The sequence below is a fragment of the Drosophila navojoa genome, chromosome 3, assembly GCF_054131105.1.
Source record: "Drosophila navojoa isolate 15081-1374.11 chromosome 3, UAZ_NAV_1.0, whole genome shotgun sequence".
Lineage (NCBI taxonomy): Eukaryota > Metazoa > Arthropoda > Insecta > Diptera > Drosophilidae > Drosophila > Drosophila navojoa.
The window spans coordinates 15,930,413-15,957,779 of record NC_142891.1 but is presented as its reverse complement, the minus strand read 5'-3'; the positions used below and the strand labels follow the sequence as shown (position 1 = coordinate 15,957,779).

At 38.6% G+C, this 27,367-nt stretch overlaps 1 long non-coding RNA gene across 1 annotated transcript; it reads right to left on the bottom strand.

Moving 5' to 3' along the window:
- Positions 1–164: 164 nt before the first annotated feature.
- Positions 165–26,588, bottom strand: LOC149091776 (uncharacterized). Its single transcript, XR_016196402.1, has 2 exons — positions 26,414–26,588; positions 165–649 (listed from the first exon to the last, which is right to left on the bottom strand). It is a non-coding gene; the product is annotated as an uncharacterized LOC149091776 (long non-coding RNA).
- Positions 26,589–27,367: the final 779 nt, after the last annotated feature.

Genomic DNA, 27,367 nt, shown 5'->3' with positions numbered 1-27,367 from the left:
CCTCGGCTTTTCCCTTTGCGCTCTTCGCTTTTCCCTTTTTCCTTTTTATGCTGCCAATGTTTACACGCTCAACAACTTTTTGTTGGTCGTCAACAAACCATCAAGCGTCCTCTGCCGTGCGCTCCTCGCCTCGTGCGTCTTATCAGCCAACGTCTTGGTGCGTCTTGGTCCTGCGGTTGCTCCTATTCGATATGCTTATACGGCGTCGTATTTGATTTGTGCGTCGCCCTTTTTCCTGCCGGGGGAAACGTGCTCACATGCGATTCTCTTGAATTTAACAGCAGTCGGCGCTCGCGCGCGCTTTTGTTGTCTCAGTCAATTGACGCATTTTAAAAACGCATAAAATTGCTTTATGTTTGCCTTTCCATTTCGGCTTTGCGTTCGCTCACTCGCACGCCCACGCCCACGTCCACGGGCACGCCTCCCTCAGCCACCAGCTGCCGGCTGCTCAACTTATTCGGCTTATCCCGCCTGGCGTCAATTTATGCAAAAGGCAACGCTCCAAATGCTGCCAGCCATATGACAATACGCGCCGCTCTGTTCCAGCTCCTGTGTCTCCGAAAATGATGATAAACTTGGATATACGTATATATGTATATACAAATGCAGCTGCAGCAGATCCACGGTCTTTGTCTTCGCGGTTAAGTATCTGTAAGTGGTGCATAAGTGGAAAAGAAATGTTATTGATGATTTATTTGCATTTGGCATTGATATATGCTAATGTTTTCTTCCTTTTCATTTCTTTACTTTTTCGTTTGTACTTTGTCTGCCTGCCCGCCTGCCATGCCTGCCTACCTCTCGGTCGTCCTAACCCACACTGTCTGCTTGCTTGGTTGATCTAGCAGCGGAAAAGGTTGAGAATTTTTTGTTATCTTTCGGACGGTGCTAGCTACTCTGTTCGTTGGTTTTTCAATTTTTCATGCACGCTTCGGAAAATTATTATGGCATTTTGAAGTCATTTTTATTTGCATTTCGTGATTTCATATAGACAGATAAGCCGTAGCGAACCCAGACCCGAAAGCCCATTCGTTTCGCCGTTCATCTCTCTCAGTCTCTCTCTCTCACTCACACTCCCTGTGTGTGTGTGTGTCAACTCAAATATTTGATTTAATTCCACTGACATATAATTAATCACTCTGCACCTTTTACGAGGCAGAGCAGTCCCAAAACAACAAAGCAACAAAAATAAAAAAAAAAAAAAAATGTCTAGATACGACCCCATTGAGCTGCCTCGGGCAGTTCCAGAGTTGTTCGACGTTTCGCGTTTATTTGTTTATAATTAAATATTATTTGGCAGCCCAAATGAGACAGCCGCGAGAGCAGCCAAGTGGCATTTATCAGTCACTTCGACTTCGACTCACTTTCAGCTAGTTTCATTTCCACATATACATATATATTTCTTTCTACATTTTTTTTACTTTTTTTTTTCCTTCTTCTGTTTTTTAATGAGTTACAAATTTGGTTTTTCAGTTGTTTAATGTTTAATGGCTGACAGCATTATAGATTAGCGTCCAAAAAGTTTTTCTAGTTCGCTGCCGCTGCCAGTCTGGGAACTGTTTTGGCTGGCGGCAATTTTTGGTAGTTTTTTTTTTTTTTGTTTTGTTGGTTGCTTTTGTCGTCTGTCGTCTGGCTACTTGGTGGGTCTGCGTCGAGTCTCGTTTCTGGCTAATGTGTTGCACAGCTCTTTATGTGTGTTTTTCTGGGCTAATAGCCGAAAGGCCTGCAAGCCAACTGGCCACACATTAAAATGTTCTCATTCCCTACCCTTCTCTCTCTCTCTCTCCCTCTCTCTCACTCTCTCTCTGTCTCTGGTTTTTACTCTTTTTGTGTTTTCTTAATTTTTGGCTCGTTAGAAATGCTAGTTTATGTGAAATTGGTAAAAGTTGGCAGCTCAAATGGCTGATTTGATTAGGCATAGGGCCGCAAGCATTTCTGAAACTGATAGTCCAAATATTTATAGTTAGGAGCAGAGCTACGAACTGCACTACGAAGCACTTAACACAATTATCATTGTATCATGGACTCAATAAAATTAGACAAGACAAAGAGTGAGTAGCTATGAATGGCTACAAATTGGGAAAAAAAATGCTTATAAAAAGCAGCAATATTTAAATAATATGAATAAAAATATAAATGAGACAATTTATCGGAATTTACTAATTAGTTAGAGCTGAAATTACTTTAGACGATGCCAAAAAGAAAAAGTCTAGAGAACATTTTAATAAATTTAAAAACATACAAAATTTAATTACATTTTTTTGTACTATAAATTGAAACAAGTAAGAAGACTCTAGTCGAGACTGCTCGACTAGGAGATACCCTGAACCCTCCAAGCTGATATTCTTATCATTCTGCACTTCTTTTATGCACGCACACATACATACACATGCATCCACCCTCACGCGCCCGCGCTCTGCTAACTGCGCAGTAAGCAGCGACTGCGCTTGGGCTGCGCTGCAGTGTGGGCAATAGTATGAGAATTTATTTGATGAATAACTTTTTTTGTAGACATGCAATCCTAATGAAATTTTCAGACCGTAATCATATGGTCAAAATGTGTGTACATTCTAAAGCACAAGTCTCTAGTACTTGAAATACGTTTTTTGCAAATTGGGGGCGAAGGGGGCGTGGTATCCAAAATCTGTTGATTACAAAATGTTTGTATTCATCATATATATATACACAGTAAATCTGAAGTCTCTATGTCTAATAGTATTCCAATGAGGCTCAAAAAACAAAATCAATTTTTCAATTATTCTCGATAAAAAAGTTATCGGATGAGTTATCGAAAAAATAAAGCAAACTCGTACTGCGTATGGTATACACGAGTATGCACAAAAAATTTCAGCTCTCTAGCTCTTATATCTTCTGAGATCTCGGCGTTCATACGGACGGACGGACGGACGGACGGACGGACGGACGGACGGACGGACGGACGGACGGACGGACGGACAGACGGACAGGGCTATATCGACTCAGCTCATCGTGCTGATCAAGAATATATATACTTTGTGGGGTCTGCGATGATTCCTTCTGCCTGTTACATACTTTTACACAAAAACATTATACCCTGATTTCCCATTTTCAATGGGTTCAGGGTATAAAAACTTTCCCATAATCCAAGCACCTAGGATTACAAAACTTAAATCAATAAAGAGCTTATTTCAAGGACTTAGAGACGAAGCCCATTAAAGTTGGTTTATTTTTGTGTTCGGCTTCCACGTGGCATAGCCAAAGCTCTTTAATATGACGTCGAGGAAAGCAAAAACTTTTGCTAAATATAAACTCAGAGCCAAATGTGCGCATTAATAATTTAACTCATACTATTTATAGCCAGCATTTGCCATTAGGAAAAAACCCTTTGTGATGCTTGAAGAAATGGAGACGAGCGCTGTTGGCAAATACCTGCTAACAGGCAAAATTCACCTGAGTATGTTATTTAGCATACCGCATTATGCGAAACATACTCACACTCACAGTCACCCACACAGAGACGTCGAGCGATTAGCATATTGATAAGCTTAACCATATGTAGATTTCGCGTGCCTGCCTAAAAGCCTGCCACATGCCCCATTAAAAATTCATATGCTCGACTGTCAAGCGCCGGGGAGCATTTGAATTTCAAGTGCGCAGACGTTAAAAGTGTCAAATTGGCAAAATGACGACAGTTGAGCAACTGACAAAACACAACACAACACAACAAAACAAACACACACACACACACACACACACACACACACAGAGACACACTCACGCAAAGCAAGTGAAACAAAACGAGGCAGAAATGAAAAAGGAACACAAAAATTGGCAAAACAAACTTTGACGCCTATAGAAAATACTATACCACTTATGTGCTAGAGAGTTCATAAGAAATTGATATCATTTATCAAAGTGACGCACACAGAAACGAATCGAGCGAATCCTGTATAAATATATATATACATACATATACATATATAGTATATATAGTGTATATATATGTTTAGAAACTTTGGCAAATGAGCCACTGAGAAGCGGGCACATAAATTATGCGCATGGGAGCTGAGGGTTTGGCAGCACCACCAGCACCACCAGCAGCAGCAGGCGTGGCTCACGCACAATTCAATTGAATGAATGGGCGGCCACAAAAAGTAGTTCATTAAAGAGGCTCAAAGCGCCATTTGCATAGGATTCTAAAAAAAAAAAAAAAAAAAAAAATGGAAAAAAAAGCGGAAACAACAAAATAAAGCAAAGCGTAAAAAACTTTCTGCAATAATCAGCGCAGATACAACAGCTCCAACATATTCCCTGAACACAAAATGCAAAGAAACAAAACACAAAATGTAAATTAAAGTAAACAAATTGAACCCCCAACAAAACAGAGCAGAATAAAAAAGTGGAGCAAAAAAGCCGCATAAAACCCCCAAAAAAATAATAATAATAAAAAAAAAGAAAAGTTCCCACTTGCCGAAAACTTCAAAAGTCAGCAACATGCAACATGAATATCAAAATCCGCACAGGAAAAACATTTTATAGATAAAAAAGTATATATAAATAGATTTTTTGTATATACAGATAGCCGATATATAAATACCCTTCCAGAAAAGGATGAGTATTTTATGAATGAATGAGAGGCGACAGATCTAGTGGGAAAAGAAAGCAAAGGGTTGAGGAACATTTGTATATGGAGGAATATTTAAAATATTGAATGATATAATATTAAGGATTAAAAACTGAAGAGCTAAGATTTTGTTTATTTTCGGCCTTTTGTTCAGATTTCAATTAAAAACATGAATATATTCATAGAAGTATATATTCATTAGATTTAATTCATATCGTCTTTTCACTTTAGCTTTACCCTAACTTATTCCCTTTGACTCTATCTTTAAATATATTCTAAATATGTCTATTCAATATTCTATACCTTCTGCATTAAGATGAATCTGTGCATAATCTTTTATTGTCATGCCCTATGCTAGGGTATCGAAAAGCGAAATAAACTGTATGCGTATTATAATGGGGCAGAGAGTTGGATGTTGTTGAGCGAAGTGCTTTGTACTCGGTATTTGTATTTCATGGAACGAGTGCAGCAAATCAATGCGCCAACCAACGGCAACAACAAGCTGTGGGGTAAACTATGTGCCGCGTGTCAGGGCCAAATTCTGGGAAAGCGCTTCACAGCGCCCACTTGGTAATAAAAAATATTTTCAATAATAAAGTGTATTAAGTTGTGAAGTGCACACAGATACAACACAACATACACACACACACACACGCACACCCTGTTGAGTTGACTGCAAGTGAAAATAAATGAAATGTGAACCAATGGAAAAGCTTCGAAAAGCAATAAGAGAGAACAACTTTTCCTTCTTTTTTATTTTTATTTTTTTTATATACAAAACAAAGAAATACGAAAAATGTATAAAAATAAGAATTTGTTTCTCTGTATGCTGTGCACACGTGTGTGTTTGTGGGTGTGTGTGTGTATGTATGTAAGTGTGAGTTGCGTGTAAATATAAATATTTTTTCATATATGGCAGAGAGTTACGACCATATCATGACTCTTCGTTGCTTTTTTTATACCACGCAATTAAGAGCGCAGGGTGTGATAAGACAGCGGGAGGGCGGAGTGTATACAAGAGGTTTTACGACAAATTAATCGATAGTTTGAGATACATATGATCAACAATACATTAAAAATCATGAATTTATAGGTTTTTATATCACGCAAATCTATTAAATATATCGATTATTACTAATATCATATTATCAAATATTTTTGTTTCTATTTGATACTATAGTATTAACTGCTTTACAGGATATCAATCAGTCAAGCATACTCTGTGATGCTTGTTTGTAACTGTGTAACTGTGTATTCGTCGATGTTTCCTACGAATATGAAACGAACGCATGAATGTGTCAATGGCTCAAAACGATTTATACAGCATATTAAATTCTGACATCAATGTTTGATTGTACACACACACACACACACACATGCATATGTATATGTATATGAAAAGCAATAAAAGGAGCATAGTGCCATCTCGCTTGCACTACTTTAATATAGATTACTCGCACTCGTTGCCTCTCGCTCTCATTCTATCCAGAGCGCTTTGTCAACAATGAAAAAATGAAAAATGTTCGTAATGAAATCAAATAAAGTGTAGCCGACTGTGACATTGCAACAGCAACAACAACAATGACTACAACAACAACAACAGTGACAACGGCATCAGCATCTAATAGATTTATACAATTTTTAACTGTACGTGAAAAGACATTTTGAAGCCTTCTCGGACACTCACGAAATTGAAACTCATTTAAGTTTCCTATTTTCACTCGCAAAGAATTTATTTATAACAACTTTGGAAAGAATTGAATTGAAGTGCAGCTTGTCATGTGTGTTGTATGCGATTTTCTATAGTTGTTGTTGTTGTTGTCGTTGTTGCTGTTGCTGTTTGTTGTTTCACATTTAAAGAGATTACATGAAAATTGAAGTGGTTTGTGTGTTTGCCTGCTTCGCTCCGCTTTGGCTCTGTTGCATGACCTGCGGCCATTGTTGTATACATTGCCACGAGCAACAGCAGAAGAAGAAGACGAAGAAAAGAAAAAACCTGAAGCGAATTGGATTTGCTTTGTAGCAGCAGCAGCAGCAGCAGCAACAGCAGCAGCAGCAGCAGAGTTGATAGATGGGCTTGGGATTAGGGCGCAGCGAGCATGCAAGGAATGCTTAAGGCTAAGGCTACTGAGCCGGGGAAAGCAAGAAAAACAGCGTGAAAATTACTGAGTAATGAAAAAGGTGTTGCTTAGCAAAAAATCTATCCAACAGCTGTTTGTTAATGACCAAACTTTGCCCCTTTTTTTGTCGTTTAGCCAGAAGATGTCTTACAAACCTTTTTGATTTTTTTTTTTTTAGCTTTTTGTGCATTTCATAAAAAATTGCACAAGATACTTATAAAAAGGCAAAAGGTGTATCAAATGTGTTAGCAGAAATATGGTATTTAGCATAGCAGATAAGTTTTGTTTATTATTATTATTAAAACAAAACAAAAGCAAAGGAAAATAAAGAATAATTTACTATTTATATTTTTCCCATACTGTAGACATTTTTTTTTGGCATTTTTGATTAATTTACTCAATAAGAAATATTTTATAATTATTTTCTATTTATATTTCTGATATATTTATTTATTTGAGATTTTTAACATATTTATTTCATATTTTTGTTCCATTTACTCTTCAAATTTTCAACCTCTTAAGCTAATGACTTGCAGCTGGCTAGCTTTAAGCATTCTCTCGCTACAAAAATACCTCCCACCTATGTACATATATGTTTGCACATACTCCACAATCTTAGAGACAAGTTCCGAGCTGTTTACAGCAAATTGCTAAAATATTTACCTAAACTCTAGCATCCTGATAATGATAAAGCAAACTTTAATGCATTAAGCATTCCGCTTGACGCAGCTGAGCTGCTACACACACACACACACACACACTCTAAACTGAAATCTCTCTCCATCTCTGCTCTTGGCTGTTTCTGCCACAATTTCGGGGGTTACGCATGCATTCGGAATAGCGACCGCAAATTTGAAATTCCCTCTCGCAGTGCTAAGAAATACGCTGCGAGGATATGGCCACTATATGTGAAGACCCCAGGTAGATGTAGGTGTGGACGTAGATGTGGATGTAGATGCTGAGGCACGTGCATTTGTGTCATACGAAAATTAGCGGAACGCGCTCGCCTATGCAAACAGCAAACAGCGACAGCGACAGCGACGTCGACGACGACGACGATGGCGACGGCAAATGGTTGCTGGGAACGCTGCATATGCTAATTAAAGGTCCTAACTGGGTCAGAAGACACACGGCCCGCAAAATGTAGGCGCAGATGACACAAGGCGCAACAACTAACGGCATTTGGCACTGGCAAGGCCTATGGAGAGCTATCAATCTTGTGCATAGTCAAACATAATTTATAACAGTGATGCCAAACTCTAATGCCAAACGAACACACACACACATACACTCACACATGTGCATTCACACCCACTAGAGCTGAGCGCTGGGGCGTGGCAAGTGGCATTGCGCGAGATGCCGCAAAGGGGGAAACGCTTTTAATGAGCCGCCAAAGCGTGAAAAAGCGCAACGCTGCCGTCGCCCGATGTTGATAATTATGAATGGAGCCAACTGTAAATCAACACAAAACAAACTCAACCCACACACACACACACACACACGCACACACACAGTCAAAGCGGGGGAGCAGCGTCCATTGAGCTGTCAGCTGAGTCTGTGTGCGTGGAGGTCGCTGATGCGCCAGCTACACCCAAAAAGCTACGCCCCACAGGTAAGCAGCTTAATCGTGGTGCCCCCAACTCTCAACTGCACAACTTCTGCCTGCTGCCTGCTGCCCTCACCCCGCTGCTCGGCTCAGCTCAACTCAACTGCGGCTCTGTCGTTATCATTAGTTGCATCTTAGAGGCACTCAGCCGCTTTCAATGGCTTTCAGAAACGGGCAGGCCGCAAAATACAGCAAGTGCATGCGCGCCTAGGCAGGCCAGGTAAATAGGGGAGCTAGCTGAGGCATAGGTTTCGAGTTGGAAATTGTTGGACTATGTTGAGACAGATAGAGAGAGAGAGATATATATATATAGAAAAAGAGGGAGCAGAAGTGAGAGAGAACGAGAGCGGAATTTTATAATTTATTGCCTTGACGATAGTGGAACAAATCTATTAAAATGCGCATATTAAGCCAAAAGCAGCTTAAGTAAATTACGCGCTTATGAAAATGGAAAGAACGAAGCCAACAAAGAAAAAAACGAACATTAAGAACGCACTTAAAACAAAACTCGAAGACGGTTCGAACTGCTTAATGAAACACTAAACTTTTTGAAAATCTTGAAGAATATCAAAAATAACAAGCAAAAAAAAAAAAAAAAAAAAAAAAAAAAAAAAAAAAAAAATGCAGAGTTAATTAACTGAAGCGTAGATACTCTACAAAAGAATATATTGTAATACAATAAAATGAATAAATATAAATATGAAAAATTATATAAAAATAAAATAAATAAAAAAATGGTTGTTAAATATATTTATTAAAAAAATATTTTATTATTTCAAAAATTTAATAATTAACGTTAAGTTCACTTTTTAAATATTTTCTTTTGATAAGTCTATGCGCAAGATGTCGATAATGAAGAGAATGCCGAGTAATGAAAATACCTTAGGTTATTATCGTGGCAAACAACAAGGAAACCTCTCAATAAGTTTAAAGTGAAATTTCTAAAATGTTTAGGGAGTGAAAGTTTCATAAATACTTATTAAATATTAATTAAAATTTCGAAGTAGTAATATAATGCATATAATTCCCAAGTACTATGTATTCAAAGCAGCAAAAGCTTAAGCAAACTGATTTAAAATTGAGCTCAACACAGAGTGAACCTAGTTTAGAGGGTAACACAGCTACCACAAGCTCATTCTCATTTCTAAATGGATCGAGCAATAAAATTAAAGCTCGTATGGTGATAAAAAATAAATAAATAAATAAATTAACAACACAACAACACACAAAAGCAACAACAAAGGCCAAATTAGAGAACAGAATTATATATAAATTTAATCAGGAAAGCCATAAATAATTAGTGAAGCTGAACATTAAAATAAACGGAAGACGATAGACGGAGTTGGTTGGGGCGGGGCACGGGAACAGAGAACCAAATCAAGTTGAGAGTGGCTAAGAAATTGCTTAATTAGTCACGGGGCCCAGCGAGCCGGCTGTAATATGCGTAAATAATAAATATAAAATATGTGGCAAAAAATATTTAACAACAAAAACAAAATACAAATCGCATGATAAACGTTTGAGAAATTACAAAAGATTTTTGTTAATTTTTGTTTTGTTTTGTTGCTCGGCAGGCTCTGTCGGCTTTCACGTCTTTGTGTTGGGGTTCTTTATTAATTTGCGTGTTTCTTCGTTTATTTTGTTTCTCTCGCCCCACTTTTGTACCTGGGCGTCAGTTTATTTATGGCTTTGCATTTATTAAAAAAAAAGTATAGTATATATATATATATATATATATACATGCACGAATTATATATATACTTTCTTTGGGCCCTTGCGTAACAGGTTGTTGTTGTTTGTTTCATGTTGCTGTGTTATTATTTAATATCAATTAGACAGGGCACCCCTCTTAAATATGCCAGCTGATTTCAAAATAACGACACGCATTTCACTCGATTTTATTCGTAACAAATGGCAGCAATTAGAACAATATGGCAACGCAGCTACAACAGCAGCAGCAGCAGCAGCAGCAGCAGAGGCAGCAGCTAGACTCCAATTTCAACGCTTTCCAATTTATGTGCGGCCAAAATTGAAATACGCTTTCATCGGATTGTGTGGCACGAGGGCAAAGCGAACGCGTAGCGATTCGTTGATATTGATAAATGATCGTTCCTAAAGAGCTGCCCGACCTATGGATATAATTCATTCATTCCACAGATCACGAAACTTCTCTGCGCGTGTGTGTTGCAATTCGCCAGACAATTGATCTGTGACACATTTACGATATTTATTTTGCTTAACAGCAATCGATTGTTGCTGTTCCTAAGCATACATATACATTTAGATATATATGTATGTATATAGTGCCCATACAATTCTTGAGTTTTTCTTTTTTTGATAAATTAAAATTCGAACTGCCTATGCTCCTTATTGGGCCTATAGATTATTACGCCGTATTCTTAAGCCCTGCATAATCCCAATCATTTTTTAAAGGGTAGAAGAAAAGGCATTTTAATTTAAGTCATTTTAGTCAACAGAGCATTGTTTATCAATAAATCTTGGAGAAGTTGTGGGTAGAGACAAAAATAAAGAAGAGGGCAGCAATAATTAAATACAAATTTAACTTATTAGAGAAAACAGACAGAGGAAAGTAATAAATTTTAAGGGATGAGAAACTAACAAATCTTAAATTAAATAAAATAAATTCATACAATAATTTTTTAGGAAATATAAATTTTATGAAGGCAGTGGAAAACTTTACCTAGCAAGCCAAATTTAAATTAAAGAGATCAGTGCTAAAACATCTTTTTATTATGAAAAGTAAACAGTATCTGCTTTGGTCTATATATTCACATATATATTTTGCTTATCATTTCTTCTCTTAAAATTTGACTAGATAACAATTGCCTAATATAATAATTGTGATCAAGGACCTTTAAGCATAATTCAACCACAAAACAATGCACCATAATAATTTAAACCAAGCTCAAACAAAAACAACAACACTTCGATAAAAATGCCATAAATTAGATTGAAAATAATATTTCATAGCCGAAAGCTGGTCAACATATATGCCAAACATTGAAGCAAAAACACCTCCAAAAAAATTTTATTCAACATAAAATTGAGTTAGGAAACGTTGACTGTCTATACTCTATAAAGAATTTGCTGTTAAATACTGTTTAAAATTTACAATTTGAATTTGTTCAAAAGAGTGTTAAAGACATTGTTAACGAACAAATAATAAAAGTTTAAATTTTTAAAAAATATTGTTTGCTAAAAGTATTGAACGCATCGAAAGTCTCCAAATAAGTGTATTCAAATTGATTCGGCTCGTTTCGCATATTAAATAGTGCAGAAAATGTTCCACTAATTTGCGGCCTAACTAATTAATGGGTTTTGTTTGGCGGTTCCAGCCGACAATTTTGTGGCATTCGCTCGTATACATAGTTTATATTTCATAAATAAATTGATTGGACTATAATTATGATTTTTATTCCTACTATCTCCTCCACCTCCCTCCTTCTTTGTCCCTCTCTCTCTATATATCAATTGGTGTTTATTGATTGATGTAGAACTTGTTTAGAATTTTAAATAGTATATCGCATTCGTTTCGCCTGATTGAGCCTGCGAACAGTGTGCACAAATTGTGCCCACTAATTGACAATTAAGCAGGAAATAGTTTGGCTACAACAACAAGCCAAATTGAATTGATTGATAAAAGCCATTTGCTGTCCATACTGGGTGCGGGGGGACCGGACCGGACCGAAGCGCTCCCCAGCTTGGACATTCCGGAACTTCTTCTGCACAAAAAAAGAGCAAGAAGAAGAAATGAAGCAACTCCGAAGAAAACTAAGCGGCTAACTGATTTTCCAAGGCAAAACTTTTAACTTATTAAAACTGCACTTGCCACCAGCCATGGCCAAATGCCCAGCCCGCTGTTTACCGTCGAGCAACTCTTCAACAGAGGCGCTCAAGTATGTTGAACACGCGTCAAGTTCCTGAGGCAAAGTTTTGCGTCAACTTTTGGTATGGTCCCGCCTCACACACACCTGCTTATGCCGTGCTCTGCCACCTTGCAGCTAGACGGCAAAGGTGAGCGACAGAGTTCACAGAGAGTGTTCGGACGCCGTCGTAGTCTGTGTGAGCGAGCACTTTACCAGCGCGCTTTCCGTCCGTCATTGACAATGCACGCCAGACAGGCAACAACAACAACAACAGCAGCAGCAAAAGCATCAGCAGCAACAACAACAACAATAACAACTACAATAATTCTAATTAAAGTTTTCAATTTGAAGTTTAGCTTCGCCAGCCCAAAAACTGTTATCAGGGAACGCAGAGAACGCAGCCTCAGACTCAGAAAACAAAGCAGAGGAAACAATGCACAAGCTGCCAAACAATGGAAACGCACAATGCACAAAACAGAATAGAATATAATAGAGCAGAAGAGGAGGAGAGTAGAGAGACGAGAATACATAGCGGGGGAGTAGCCACAATATAGAGGCTAGGCTTTGGTGTAATCTAATAACAAATAACTTCGGAAGTATTAATCATATTCCATACGTGTGCGAGTGAGTGTGTGCTTGTTGAAGAGATGTATACATGCGTGTGTCTGTTTGGGTCTGTGTGTGTGTGTGTGTGTGCGTGTGTATTTCTGGCTACTAATTATAAATTTCAATTGTGCACAGCCTGCGCTTTATTACACAAAACCCCAAAAATACTAAAAGTTAGAGAGGGAAAGAGAATGAGAGCCAGAGAGATAACTTCGTCTATGAATTGTATGAACTGAGCGAAAGGGACAGGGCGAGGGGGCAGAGCGAGAGGGCAGCAGCATAGCGTCGAGGCTTAATGGAGCCTATCAGGCGTGCCAAAGCCTTAGCTCAGACTATTGATGCATGGCAGGCAACTATGAGTCATATAATAGAGCGGATGAGATATGCAAGAGAGGCCAGCGACTGGGCCGTAATGTCTGGCACACCGTTGATAATAATAATCAGCATAATAATGCACTTACTATAGAGAGGGAGGGAGACAGGGAGAGTGAGGGAGATGACAGTGTGCTGGCGATTGTCTGGCTGCGGCTTTTGGCAACAATCAACAAAAACTGGCCCATAAAAAATCAGAGTGAAACTAAACTAATATTCAGAATACACTGAAACCAAAATAAAATGTACATATAGAATTTTACAGCAAAATAGTTGCGAGTGTGATAAGAATAAAGCCTTAAAGTAAAATCTACAATTTGCATATAATATGAATTTATTGAATTTTATTCTATATTCGCATTCAGACTGTATAACTGCATAAATTAATTTTTTAATATATATAAATATTTTAGGATTTCCTATCTTTGCAATCAAACTCTTAAGCTGTCTAACTAAACTTGTTGACATATGTTTATAGCAGGTCTGGGCCAGTCCGCTTAAATACTTAGAAATACGGCATGCAACAGATACTGTCATAGAATGTCATCCAATACGTCATTTATTTTTAGTTTAGCTCACATTTTTCTTAGCAATCGCAAGTATTTTTTTAATTTACCATGAAATACAAGAAACACATTGAGTACTACATAAAATAGCTATAAAATTCCATGTGAAAAGACTTGTGTTGTTGTCTAATAATAGTCGTAAGTTTTGGTTTCTATTTCTATAAAAAACTTAAAGACCTCTTAAAGGAAAAACCTATTTCTCTTTAATATTCAATAGGTAAAACCAAAATATACAGGACTTTCAATTTCTCTTCAACTCTTAGAGACTATTTGAAAATTCAAATTTATTTGTGTGAGCGTGTTTCGTTTTTTCTTAGTGTACTGGCCATGGGCGGGGTTGCGAAAGGGTTATGACGGGCTCTTTGCATGCATGTATCCCGTCAAGCTGCAGCGAAAATAATTAAAAGCACTCGCCAAAATGGAGGCAAGCTGCGTTGACAAACCACCCGCACAGACAACATGGCCCACTGTGAGAGCGACAAATCAATATTGGTTATTTTTGTATGCATGGATTGTGGGCGTGGTTGTCTGTCAGGCAGGCAGGCAGCCAGGCAGGCAGGCAGGCGAGCAGGCGGACAGGCAGGCACAGGCACGCAGACAGGAAGGCAGACAGACGGACAAGTTGAATGAGTCGACGTCGCTGGCGTCAGCGCCCAGCCCCCAGCCCGCTGCACCCTCCGTGCCGAAATAATCATCAGCATCTTTGACGCCGCACGCATATTAAATAAACTTTGGCCAGGGCCAAATAGATAGAGCGACAGATACGAGCATGCGATACACTGCACAATAGACAGGCCAAAAACAACGACTGGCTGCTGAAGTATCTCATAGATACTTGAATCACAGCAGCAGCGCTTTGCCCCGGCCTCGTTGCGGGTAAATGCATAAATTAGTTGAACGTTGGCGCTGTCAAAAATTTTTGCCAAAAGATTGAAAATGCAAAAGCGTCAGAGAATTTGGGAACTTTCGTCAGCCAGAGCATGAGCATGTCTGTGTGTGTGTGTGGGTATGTGTGTGTGTTTGTGCGCTGTGTGAAGTTTATTTTATAGAGCAAAGTCTATTTGTAATTAAGAGCAAAGTTGACTGCCAGGCACTTTCATGTATGTGTATGTATGTGTGTGCGTGTGTGTGGAGCAGATAGTGACAGGCATTAAATGCAGATACCTAGTGAATGTCATTAGCTGCAGGTGAGACAGCGACATTATTGGCAAATTCTTGATTTGATGAATATATTAGCTGCAAATTCAGCTAGAAATTCACAATATCAATAGTGTCTTTGCTTTGACATCTAACATGCTCAAGCTGAATATAAATAAATGGAATCTAGAGGGAAATGTTATTTACAAGATTGAGATTTGAGATGATATTTTAGTATATCTCTTAATTCATTTATCAAGTGAAAGGAAATAATTCCATACATAGAATTAAGTTGAGAGATTGAGTCAAAAGTATGTATAAGGTAAACCTATAAATATATAGGAATATACAAAATATTTTACTGCATTTGCATATTTATTTATATATTTTTTTAATAATAAATCTAAATGAACATTCATAAATTTTGTGTCATTATTCATTTTCATTAGCTAAGCTATCGATGAATGGCTATACAAGTCAGCTAATTGCAATTGATCTTATCAAATTTATTTAAATAATTTTTATGTTTACTTTAAAATTAATTGCTTTCTGTTGAGTACAATATATTCATAGAAATTCTTAAAAATTAAGAGCCAACTTAATGAAGCATTCATTGATAGCTATTCACCAGAGACTTCTCTCTAATACATGCATAATACACACGCACATACACAACACTTAAGCTGCAAGCAATAAAAATATAAATTCACTTATATAAATTTTATAAGACTAACTACAAATTTATACATTTTCATTTTATATGCAATTGTCAATGAAAATATATAAAATTTTATGACTTTATGTAGTTGAATTAAACTGCAGCTTTTGGCTTCAAATGTCTCGATGATGTATATGTATTGAATGCTTGATAAACCTGCTCTTTGGTCTGCCAACATCAATTAGAGCCTCACACAGAATACCAAGCAACAAGTGAACCATGCGAGAGCCTCACACCAAATTCACGCTCAGAATGCACAGTGTAACATCTGTGTATGTGTATGTGTGTGTGTCTGTGTGCGTGTGCGTGTGTGTTTGTCTGAATCAATGTAAAGATCCCATTGCATTGACCACCAACAGCCGACAACCGAAAACTGATAATGATTGTGGCCTGCGGGGCTGACGGACCAAAATCCATGGCAATAACTGGCATCTGCTAACCAATATATGAGTTTTTGGAGAAGGAGCTTTACATGCACAACGGGAGCCACAAATGAAAAGGGCACGAGCGACAGAGAGGGAGTTGGAGAGAGAAAGAGAAAGAGAGAGAGAGGAGCTGAGGTCAGTGAGGTTATGTGGTAGAGATTTTAGATTTCATGTGCATATTAAAAGCCAGACGAGGCCAAAATCAAACGCCGCTGCCCGCCATAGACAAACAAATTTTCATGTGCATATGCAGCAAATGGCAGTTGTTGAATGGTAGGGAAAACGAGAGAGGGGGACTGAGTGAGATGGGCACTGACATTGTGGGTAGCGGGTGGCAGTGGGCGTGGCAGACGTAACAACAGCAACAGCAGCAGCAGCAGCAGCATCATCATTAAATATCATTAACACAGCAACAAACAAGCAGCGTAGCGCAGTAGACAACTGACAACCAAACAGCCAAAAACAGATATAACAACAACAGCAGGAACAGCTACAGCAGCAGCAGCAGCAACAGCAGCAGTGGGAACAACAGCAGCAACAACAATTTGCTGATATCATTAACAAGTGAACCAAAGGCAAAGCAATTGCAAACGGAATCGCAATAACACAACAGCAGCAGCAGCAGCAGCAACAAGCCAAAAGGAAGCAAATGTGTATACAAAATGTTTTTAATTAAACGCTTCCCCTCATTGCATCATCATCAACGGCGACAATGTTAGAGACAGAGATGAGGCGACAGACATTTGCTCTGTGCAAATGAGACGAAGCAACAGAGAAGACAACATCAGTTTTGTTGGGGCCTTGGAGTTTGTCTCTCTGCCTCTGCCTCTGGCTGTCCGTCTGTCTGTCTGTCTGTCTTCTCGTCTCATTGTCTGACTGTCAGTCGCCTGCCTTTGATTCCATTTCATTATACACTTGTCAAGCATTATTGTGTATACTTAATTTTGTTACCAACTTTGCAACGCATCTGCCAAGTGCTTAACATAATAAAGCAATATATGTAACTGCTAAGTAGTATTTTAACTTTAGTCGTGCTTACTTTATATTTAAACCCTTTCAACTGTAGCTAAGTGGCATCAAGTGCTTAAAAAATAAAAACCTTGAACAATTCAAAATGTCAAATAAATACGTACTTATTTCTTGTCACTAATTTAACTCGGCTATTAAACAGAAAATATACTTATTTGATAAAATAATTGAAATTGGGAATCTTAATTTAATTTATATCTGCTAAGCTTATTGCTTCTCGTACAGAATTTTAATATGCAATGCAATTCAATTTCAATTGCAGGTTAGGGTATCTCTGAGTTCTTATTTCGTAGACTTTCGAAATTGTTTTCTATTTTTAATGTTATTTTAATGAAGTAATAAGAAATGATTTGAATTAATTAAGATTTGTATATGCAATTCAATAAGGTATTAATAGAAAACGTTCATTGCATAAATAAATAAAAATTATCACAAGAATTTTATAGAGAATTGAGAGAATAATAAACAGACTCAAAAAATATCCATAAATAAATTATTCGATTATCTTTTAATCAATATATATATTTGTTGTCTAGCTGAAGTGTACACAAATTTCCATATTGTCACACGAACAGAATTCTCATTTCAAAATTTGATTCCACTTGCACCAAAGATGATGAAGCAAAGGGCAATGTAGATACATTTGCCAGCTCATAGATACATTTGATGAAGAGAAGTGCTTTGAAAGCAAGCTGTGCGAGTGGTATGTGTGGGTGGCGTATGTGCAAAAGTATAAAATTACGGCACAGATGCATCGAGCAGCTCATTTTAGTGCAAAATGCAGATAGCGAGCGAGAGAGTGAGAGAGAGAGAGAGGGAGAGCGAGAGGCAACGCAACGCGACTCAGCTCGACTCGTCCATTTCCCTAACATTATGCAATGCGAGTTTGTGATGTTGTTCATGGCAATCCTTTGATATGATTTCACATAATAATAATGTGAGCGTGTGTGAGTGGGTGAGTGCTGGTGGGTGCTCATGTTTTCATTGCAGATTATAAAACAGAAGCTGCAACAAAAACCCAAGGATATGAAGCCTCATAATAAATGACAGCAAACATAAAGCAAGCGCAAAAGTTTGCCATGGCTCGTATAATTGCAGCGTGAATAATTACATCAAAATCAACAGCAACAGCAGCAACAACAATGACAATGTTAAAAGTGCTGGCAGACAAAATGCATTACAAAACATAATAAAAGATTATGCGCTCTATGAGTTCTGTAAACTGCGAACTGGCGCTGTATCTGCATCTGAATCGGTATCCATATCTGAATGCGAATCTGTGAAGTTGGCGCCCGTTTGTGTTGGCTGGCAACAAATGTTGTTATTTATGCGCTTGAAAAAGTTTTTAATTGATTTAATAAGTAATGCGATTAATAGCCACAATATGCAACAGCAACAAACGATATGCCACAGCGCAGCTATAGATACAGATGCAGTCACAGACAGAGGTACAGATACAGATACGTATACAGATACATTTGCTGCCAACTTGCACATTTTTGCTCCCGCTGCTCCTGCTGTTGCTTTGACGTCGCATTTGAAGTGCTTTTAATTATGTGTTTAACTTTTGAATTTATGATGTGCTGCGTTCTACGTGTATGTGCGTGTGTATGTGTGTGTGCGCGTGCAATTGATATAATGAAATGTTTGAATGATTGCGGATTAATATTGATGTATATGAAGCCGCGTTGTCATAGATACACCTCTACCTCTGCCTGCCACTCAACGTTCCGCATCGAAGTTGTGTGGGTTCACAATTTGAGAGGCCAGAGATTAAAATTATTTAGCTGTCAGACATGTGAGTCGAGTGGCTGCTGCTGTTGTTAGTCAGCTTTAAAAAGCGCACAAATAAATAAATAAATTTAATTCCTAGAATTGCATGCCGAATACAGATTGGAGCATGTCAGACGCCATTATATTATATGTATGTACATATATGCTGATTGCGAACTTAGCTCCAAAGAATACAAATAAAATCATCAGCGGATTTTTAAATTACAAATAAAATTAAATGCATATAAATAAAATCGTAAAAAAGAATTGCAATCGAGCAACTGCGACAAGCATTATTATCCCTTTAATAGAGTATGATTTTACGCATAAAGAGATTTATCGATTACACAAAAATATTTTGACATAAAGAGAGATTTATTGTGTCATTCCGTGAATTTATCAATTAAAGACAACTTGATATAAATAAATTTTAAGAAATTAATGCATGCATGCAATCTTTAATTATAATCGAAATGAAATCGATTATTAATTGATCGGAAATTAACGTGGTATCCGCGCATAGTTAAGTGAAACAAAAACGTGATACATAATTATGAATGAATTTTAGATTGAATTTTAATTTTGTTTTAAATATAAACAGTTTGTTAAGTTGATTGATTGAATGCAGCGAAGCTGAAGCGATTTTGCTCAAAGCTTTTGATGCAGCCAAAAGAGAGAATTAGGTCAAGATTAAAAAAAAAAAAAACACGGTATGAAGCTTAATGAAGGCCGAAGTTTGGAGTTTCGTTCATCAAAACTATTCAAAAATATTTCATAATGTTCATATAAACTAATCTAAGCTCTGAAAATGTTCGTTGTGTTATTTTCAGAAATACTTTGCAGACAAGCAAATTAGAGAAAAATTAAAACATTTCCCAAAGATTTTTTGTTGTTGTTGTCTTTCAACAAATTTGGAGCGAACCTAATTGAATGCAAACAGTGCTTAATGCGAAGGAAGGAAGTGTGAGCGTTATCGCAAGTATAACGTTGAACTGCAGCAAAACATAATACCCGATAAGAGCTGTCAATTTATCATTTTTGTGTCTGCTTTGCTTGCCTGGGAAATATAAATAAAACAATGAAAAACGGGAAAAATAAAATAAAGTAAAAGACGAAAAATCTAGTGGGCCATGCGCTGCTGCTAACGGAGCTGCAGTTGTAAAGCGGCGGCGTTAAGCATTTTGCCAGTCCAATTACGGGTGACTGACAATTGGCCCAAGCTGCTGTCGTTGCTCCAGATGGGAGCATAACCCCAAGCTTCACAGCTCTGCAGCTCGCTCGCTCGTAAGCAGACAGCACAACGGATTGACCATGACAAAGTAATGACAGTTTACAAAAGATGGAATGAAATAAACAAATGGCCAGAGGGAAGCGGGGGCACACGCACACACACACACACACACACTCACACACAATCGGCCAGTAATGCAAATAAAAGCAGAACTGAAGGGGATTTGGTGTGGGTCCATTGGGAAAGCTGCGTGCGAGGCAATACGCATAAGCAATTTGCAGCAGCAGCTCCTGTGCCTCGGCGAGAACGTTGAAAACGCTGAAACGCTGCTTGCGTTTCATTTGTTTTCGCAGCAGTTAAATGGAATTGCATGTAAGTGTGGGGAGGGCAGGACAGGACTGAGCAGGAGGTGGACTGCTTGGGGACGGCTGGGGGGGTGGGGGTGGCTCGCATTTGTAGTGGCTATCATTACACATTTATTGTAGTTGTTGTGGCTGGCGCGCTGTTGCCCGGCGAGTTGGTCAAGCGCGCACAAGATGATAATGATAATGATGATGATGATGATGATGAAGCTGGACGGCTGGCTGGCGACGTTGTCGTTGCCTGCGTGGGTGTGAATTTAATAAAATACACACTCACACACACACACACACACACACACACAGGCACACCTACTCAAAGGCAGCCATGACAACAGTCAATACAAAGGAGCAGCTCCACACCAGAACCCAACGTACCGCCCATTCACCGCCCCACGCCCCGCTTTCACCAACTCTTAATGTACAACAACTATTTTCAATTATTGCCAATCAAATGTTGCATTCAATTGATGTTTACATGCAGGCGGGCAGGCGGGCAGGCGGGCAGCCGGGTCGGGCCAAGGAGACAGTGCGGGCGGAGGGCGTGGCAGCAACCTGATTATGGCCAACGTTTCGTTTGACTGCAGCTTATTTGATTTTGCAGCCTGCAGGGCTAAATGAGCCCAGTAGGGCGGCGGTACGCTGTTCAGTTCTGGGCGTCTCGCTCGCCTATTGCTGACCCGAGAGCCATGTAATTAGTTTGCAAGTGAGTGTCAGGATTAATCTTTGAGTGTGTTTGATTGTCGGCACTTCAGCAACAACAGAGACAGAGACAGCAAACAGGCAAAGCAAAGAGAAAGAGAGAGAGAGAGAGAGAGAGCGAGAGAGAGTGAGAGGCGCACTCACACGCACAGCAATAATAATGCTGTGCAAATATACATTCGGTGTGCCCATTATAAGGCGTTGGCTAGTCTGGGGTTTGCGTATGAGTGTGAACAGGGGCGGGAGCAGGGGACGGGGCGCCTAGTCAAAGAAAGTGCGCGACGTACATGTTAATTGAAGGCCTGGGCAAATACGAGGCGCCTGCCATGAAAGTGGAAATCCTTGCAATTACATACACCAGCGAGTCCAGCCAACAATGCAGCACACGACAGCAGCACCAGCAACAAAAATACACTGAACAAAATGGCATATCAATGAGTGTAACACAAGTCACAGCAGATAAGGCCCCACAGCCTGTTTGACTTGTCAATTTGTTAAATTCCTGGAAAATGTGAAATAATCAGAACATTGTAAACATAAGTTTACAAAGCGATTTTCCGCAGAAACATCTGTATATAATAAATGTCTGATATTTCTCGGAATTCCTACAAACAACAAAGTAAAGTAATTCCATAAGATGTTTACTTTATAAAAAAGAGGATATTTGAACGACTTTTATATGTATCTTTTGTAAACTACGGTTGCTTTATGTAATGAGCATACAACTCCTGCGGATAAAAATTGGAAATTGAAGTAGGCTTAGGTCTGTTGAGTTTGCAATCATGTTGAAAGAACTTCACGTGAAGTTTTGCTTCCCAATCATCTTAGTTATGTTTCCAATATTAATTCAAGATTTTTCTCTCACGAAAATGGAATCAATTTCTTCAATTTAATATGCTCAAATACAATTAGATTACCAAGTTAATCACATACAAATTTCTCACAGTGCACGAGTCTTGGAGCATTTTCTAATTAGGTTATGTTTGATTGTTGTAATATGCAACCGGAATCTAGGCGTTTGGTGTCGCCACTCTATCTATATAACTATATCGTGCTCTCTCTATCGCTCGCCGCTATCTCTCTTACTCTCTGAATGTGTCTCTTTCGATCTGAGTCACTCGCCTGGTGGCTGGTCAATGGCCGTCGCACTGGCCAAATTGGCGTTCGCCAATGGAATTTAATCAAGTTTTATTTGCTCTAGTTGGCAAAGGATGAGCAATGAGCAGCGCCAAGTGTGTGCCATATAGCGCAATAAAGTTTCATTGGTGTGTGTGTGTGTGTGTGTATTTGAGTATTGATTGTCATAATTAAACGCTTCCATGGCCGTTCTTCCTCCTGCTGTTACTGCTGCTACTGCTCTTGCTGCTGCTGCTGTCTTTTCCGTGTTGCACGTACTTTGTTGGTTGCTGTTGTTGTTGTTGTTGCTGCTGTTCTGCACAGCTGGCATTGCTGGGAGTTTTGTAACTGCGCTTTAAAAAGTTTGTTGATTGAATGCAACGCTGCACAATTGTTGCAAAGGCCAGCCATAAAGTGGCCTTATGCTCACGCCGGTCCGCTCAACCCGCCCACAACTTTTATAGCTATTCTTTTGTATGCTCTGTGGATTAGTTCTTCATTGTTTAGCTGCTAGCGTGGCGCTCTACAGATAACACACTGCACGCACACACGCACACACGCGCACACATGCACACACGCACACCCGCTTACACACACAGAGATTAAGCAATGCAGCGCGACAGCGGCAGAACGTGGGGGCGTTCTGATGTGTGCGAGTGCGAATGATAGGTGGCACTGTTGCTGCAGCTGCTGCACGCACTAAGTGGTAGGAGTGTGCTCTGCCCGCTGTGGGCGTGGCAAGCGCTGAACAGCCAAGCATGGCTAACTAGCTGACTTTAAGTTGAGCTCGCATGTATTATGCGAAAACAGCAAATGCATTCAAAGCTCTGCTGATGTTAAAGGGCTAAATGGAGAAAGAATTTACGATAATGAATGGGCGGGCAGAAAATGTTCCCTAGCAACATTTACATTTAAGACGATTTTAATAGCATACTCTAGCGCCATTCTTCGGGAATGTAAATTCATTAGCTGCAATCAAAAACTCTATTCATAAACAAAAAAGATTTTAATACAAATAAACTAGGCATATAAGATTTTTCTGTATCACAGTCGGAAGAACTGACTCACCGAATATTTTATATATCTATCTGCATAAGAGATATTTTATTACATATTCCAAGCAATAAATTGTAATATAATAAAATAGATAAAATCTCTTCCATATGCTTTAACGATGCTATCTTTCCATTCATCATTATCTCCTCTTTCATCACTATGAGCAAAATCCCACTGCCAATCTTAACCAAATCCACAAGAACTGTTAGCGTATCAAAGATTCAAACAAAACTGTCAGCAATAATCATTTATAGTAAATTACCCTGAGTACGCCTGCCTATCTTAATCAGATCTTAATTACAAAAATCTCAATTTGAGACTCGATAACCCTGGTAAACTCACAGCTGCACTTCCGTTTCGTTTCACCCATCCACCCCTTGTACCAATGCCTATTTGACAGCGTCCGAGTGATTTCAACATTTTTCACTTAGTTATTACATTTATTTGCTTACTTATTTATGTATGTGCCGCAGCTCGAAGTATTTTCTTTTTCTGATTAGTACGTATTCTTGTGCTGTGCCTTTTGTTCTCAATTGTTGCTGGGCCATTCACAAATATTACGTCAAAGTGTGCCTCCCCCCAATGGGAGGGGGGCATTGCCGTTGTTATGATTATTGTTTGAGGCATTGACAGAGGCCGTTTTCTATACCCACAACACGTACAGTCGACGTTGTCTTCGTCATCGTATAATACGTTATTTGCATGAAATTGCTTCCATGGCTCGAGCGGGACGTGGGAGTGAGAGGAGAGAAAGAGACTCAGAGACACAGGGATTGTCAGTGTGTGTGTGTATGTGTGGTTGAGCTTGGGTGTAACTGCCAAACGTTCAAATCCTTGGTTTATTAGCATGCTCCAGAGATTAGACGTTGCCGGCAAGGACAACATTCTGATTTCTTTTCGTTTACACAAGCCACCACCCACAAACACCACACACACACACAAGCTCACTCACAAACCAAACAAAAAGCCAGCACCACCCAGCGACAGACGACCGAGCTAATCAGCACAAATGCCAAAATACAAAAGCCAAATCGAAAGTAAAAGCAAATCAGAGCGAAAGGAACAAAGAGACCAAAAACGAAAATCACACCGAACCGAAAGAATGTCTCTAAAGAACTTGCAATTCGAAGTTGAACTCCGCCCCGCGGGCGGTGCAAAAATACGTCAATCACAATCACAAATAGAAGGAGATTCCGAATAAAAAAAAAAAAGAAAACAACAAAAATTGGGAAAAATTTGATATGCCTGCAGGTCTGTTGTATGCCTTTCCTATTTTGTTTTGAGAGTTGAGGTTTATTGATTTGTTTCCGACGCACTGCCTGAAAACTGATATTTGGCACAGGGCAACATTCTTTGGGGTTGTCCCAAAATTGTAAGCCAACGTCTGGAATCCTCGTCTCGCCTTTGATGTATGAGCTAGCAAGCCAGGCAGCGGATTAGCCGCTCAGCGATTTAAGTGATTGTATATCTTACAGATATACGATTTAGAAGTGCGCTTTACTCCACACACACACACACACACACAAAGGAAAGAAAAGAAAAGCAAAGAAACGGCAAGTGCTGAGATTTAACAGCTATGGCTAAGCTACTAAGTGGGCGTGCCAGGTGAACTGGAGTAGAGACAATCGAGAGAAGTTTCCTATCCCTCTCTCTCTGTCTCTGTCTCTCTCTCTCTCCCTCTCTCTTTCTCTCTGTGTGTGTGTCTCAAGTTTGTCCTTGCTGTTTAAAGTGATTTGTGATGCTTTCGAGTGCTTGAAAGTTGTTTTCTTTTTGGGCAACTTGGCACTGGTTTTTATGGTTGTTTAGATGGCAGTTTAGCTCCGCCCGAGATAAGGCCAGCAAAAGTTCCACAGATTGAAGATGCGTATTGTTGCAATTGGAATGTGAGTGCTGCTGCGGTCCTGATTGTTGCGTATCACTTGCCTTTTCTTGGTTTCTTTCGTTCTCTTTGCAATCGATAAGTTCGAGAAATGAATCAACTTTAAGTGTTGAGTGTATTGGAGCATGCACGACTTGGATTCGCTTTATATTCTATTTCTATTTCTTGTCAAGAGATTGTATCAGCAAATGTACTCTGCACTCTGGAATATCAACTTTGCTGCTATTTTTACCTTAAAGCTGGTTGCTTGAAGCTTCAGGTAATCAAAGTTTAAAATAGAAATTCATATAAGTCATATCGATTTTATATATATTTATATACAAGCTTTTGTTCTCCACTGATTGACGCAGAGCCTCATATACATGCAGCTAGCTTTGATGTTTTGTTGCCGGCAACAACAATTTTGAATTTTCCGAAACTCAGCTTCTTGGCCAGAAAACGATTGTACGAAAATGAAACTCAATTGTTCATTAGGCATTCAGTTGCAAGAATATTTTGGGAACTTCATTGGAAATGTATTCGTAGAAAGGAAAACAAACAATTTTACTGGCAAATAAAAATAGAATATTCTGTATATTTTAGTATAAGAAATGAGTTATTTGTCTATAATATTTAATGGAAATATAGTCTATTTACTATTTTGGGCGTCTCAAAGTAAGCATGGAAACCAGGATTAACTACCAAAAATTCAAATTACAATTGGCCAACTGCAACTTTGTGTTCGACTTTCCGAGCTTTCGTCGGCTTCATTAAACCTACCCAGACTATTTATTGTTGCTCAACTACTATCAATATATTGTTTTAATTCTGTACAAGTTTTTGGCTTTTAATTTCACAGACTACGCTCTCTCTGTCGGACTGCATCTGTCTTTGGTCAGAGATCAACTGCGAAGTTTGAGCACGAATTAATTGAGTTTCAAATCCGAATCCAATTACTTTTGCCAGTTAAATTGCGTTGCTCTTCGGTTGCCATTTCAAGTGAAAACTGAAGCAACATTTTGATTAACAGTAAGTGATTTGTTTACTCAATTGTCCCGCTAAGACTAAGAGCCAGCTACCCGAACTAAATCCTAAATAATTAAAGAGCCCGTTTAGATTGCAATTAAACCCATAAGCAAAAAAAAAGAAAGCGAAAAAAACACAAAAAGGAAGACACAAAATCTAATCTCATTGTTGTTGTTGTTAATATCTAACACAAATAAGTGGGATACATATTATAATGAATACCAACCTTGTTCAACCTTGTTGTCCAGACCCTTGGCAATGCTTAACTCCGATTCCCGGCAACAGCGTAAAAAAAACACAGCGCAAAGCAATTAGCCGAAATGGACGCACGAACAAATATCTGAAAAAGGTAGAGAAAAGAGAGCGAAAGGTAAAATATTTGCATTAGTTGACGTGGGTGCAAATGAAGGTGTAGCATGAGAATAGAATATATATAAGGATAGAATACAAATATCATATGACATACAAATTTGGGGCGAAAGCAAGGTAACATTTAGAATGTTTATGGCAATAAAAAAATTAATTAAAATATATATTTTGTTAATATTATATTCAATTAAACTATAGAAACTTCTTTTCTATAATATATACATTTTTATTTAATTTAGTTACTTGATATTAAATTTAATATTTTTTCAGATTAGAAATCTTATATTTTACATGTTTTTCCTATGAATGCTTATAGCTTCAAGTTGCTTTATGAACTAAAATTAAAGCTTACTGAAATGAAACTTAAGCCTTTCTTTTTCAACAAATTGGCCAATTTACTGATTCCCATATACGTATGTACATATGTCGCATTGCGTGTCTGGCTTCAAGCGTTAAACAATTCGTAAATACCCGAGGAAAGCATTTCAAATGCAGAAAGGCAAAGAGGCAAAGCCAAACAAAAAATCCTTTTTAATTTCTTTTGCGCGCCGCAATTGTAATTTGTATCTGAGAGCCGAAAGCCGAGACCCTGGAGCCGAGAGGCAACGGCGCCGCTGAGTGGGGGATAGCGACTGCTATTTGCGGCAGCCAAATAAAGTTATAAAGGCATAAAACGCGAGTGTAAATAAAAGCCGCACGCCAAGGCAACAAAAATCCAAAATCATTTCTAAGTATAAACATGAGTAGAGCCGAAAAACTGAACCGTTCCCCGGCCGGCTAGCGACTGCTTCCCAGCCACTTGGTTGAACCA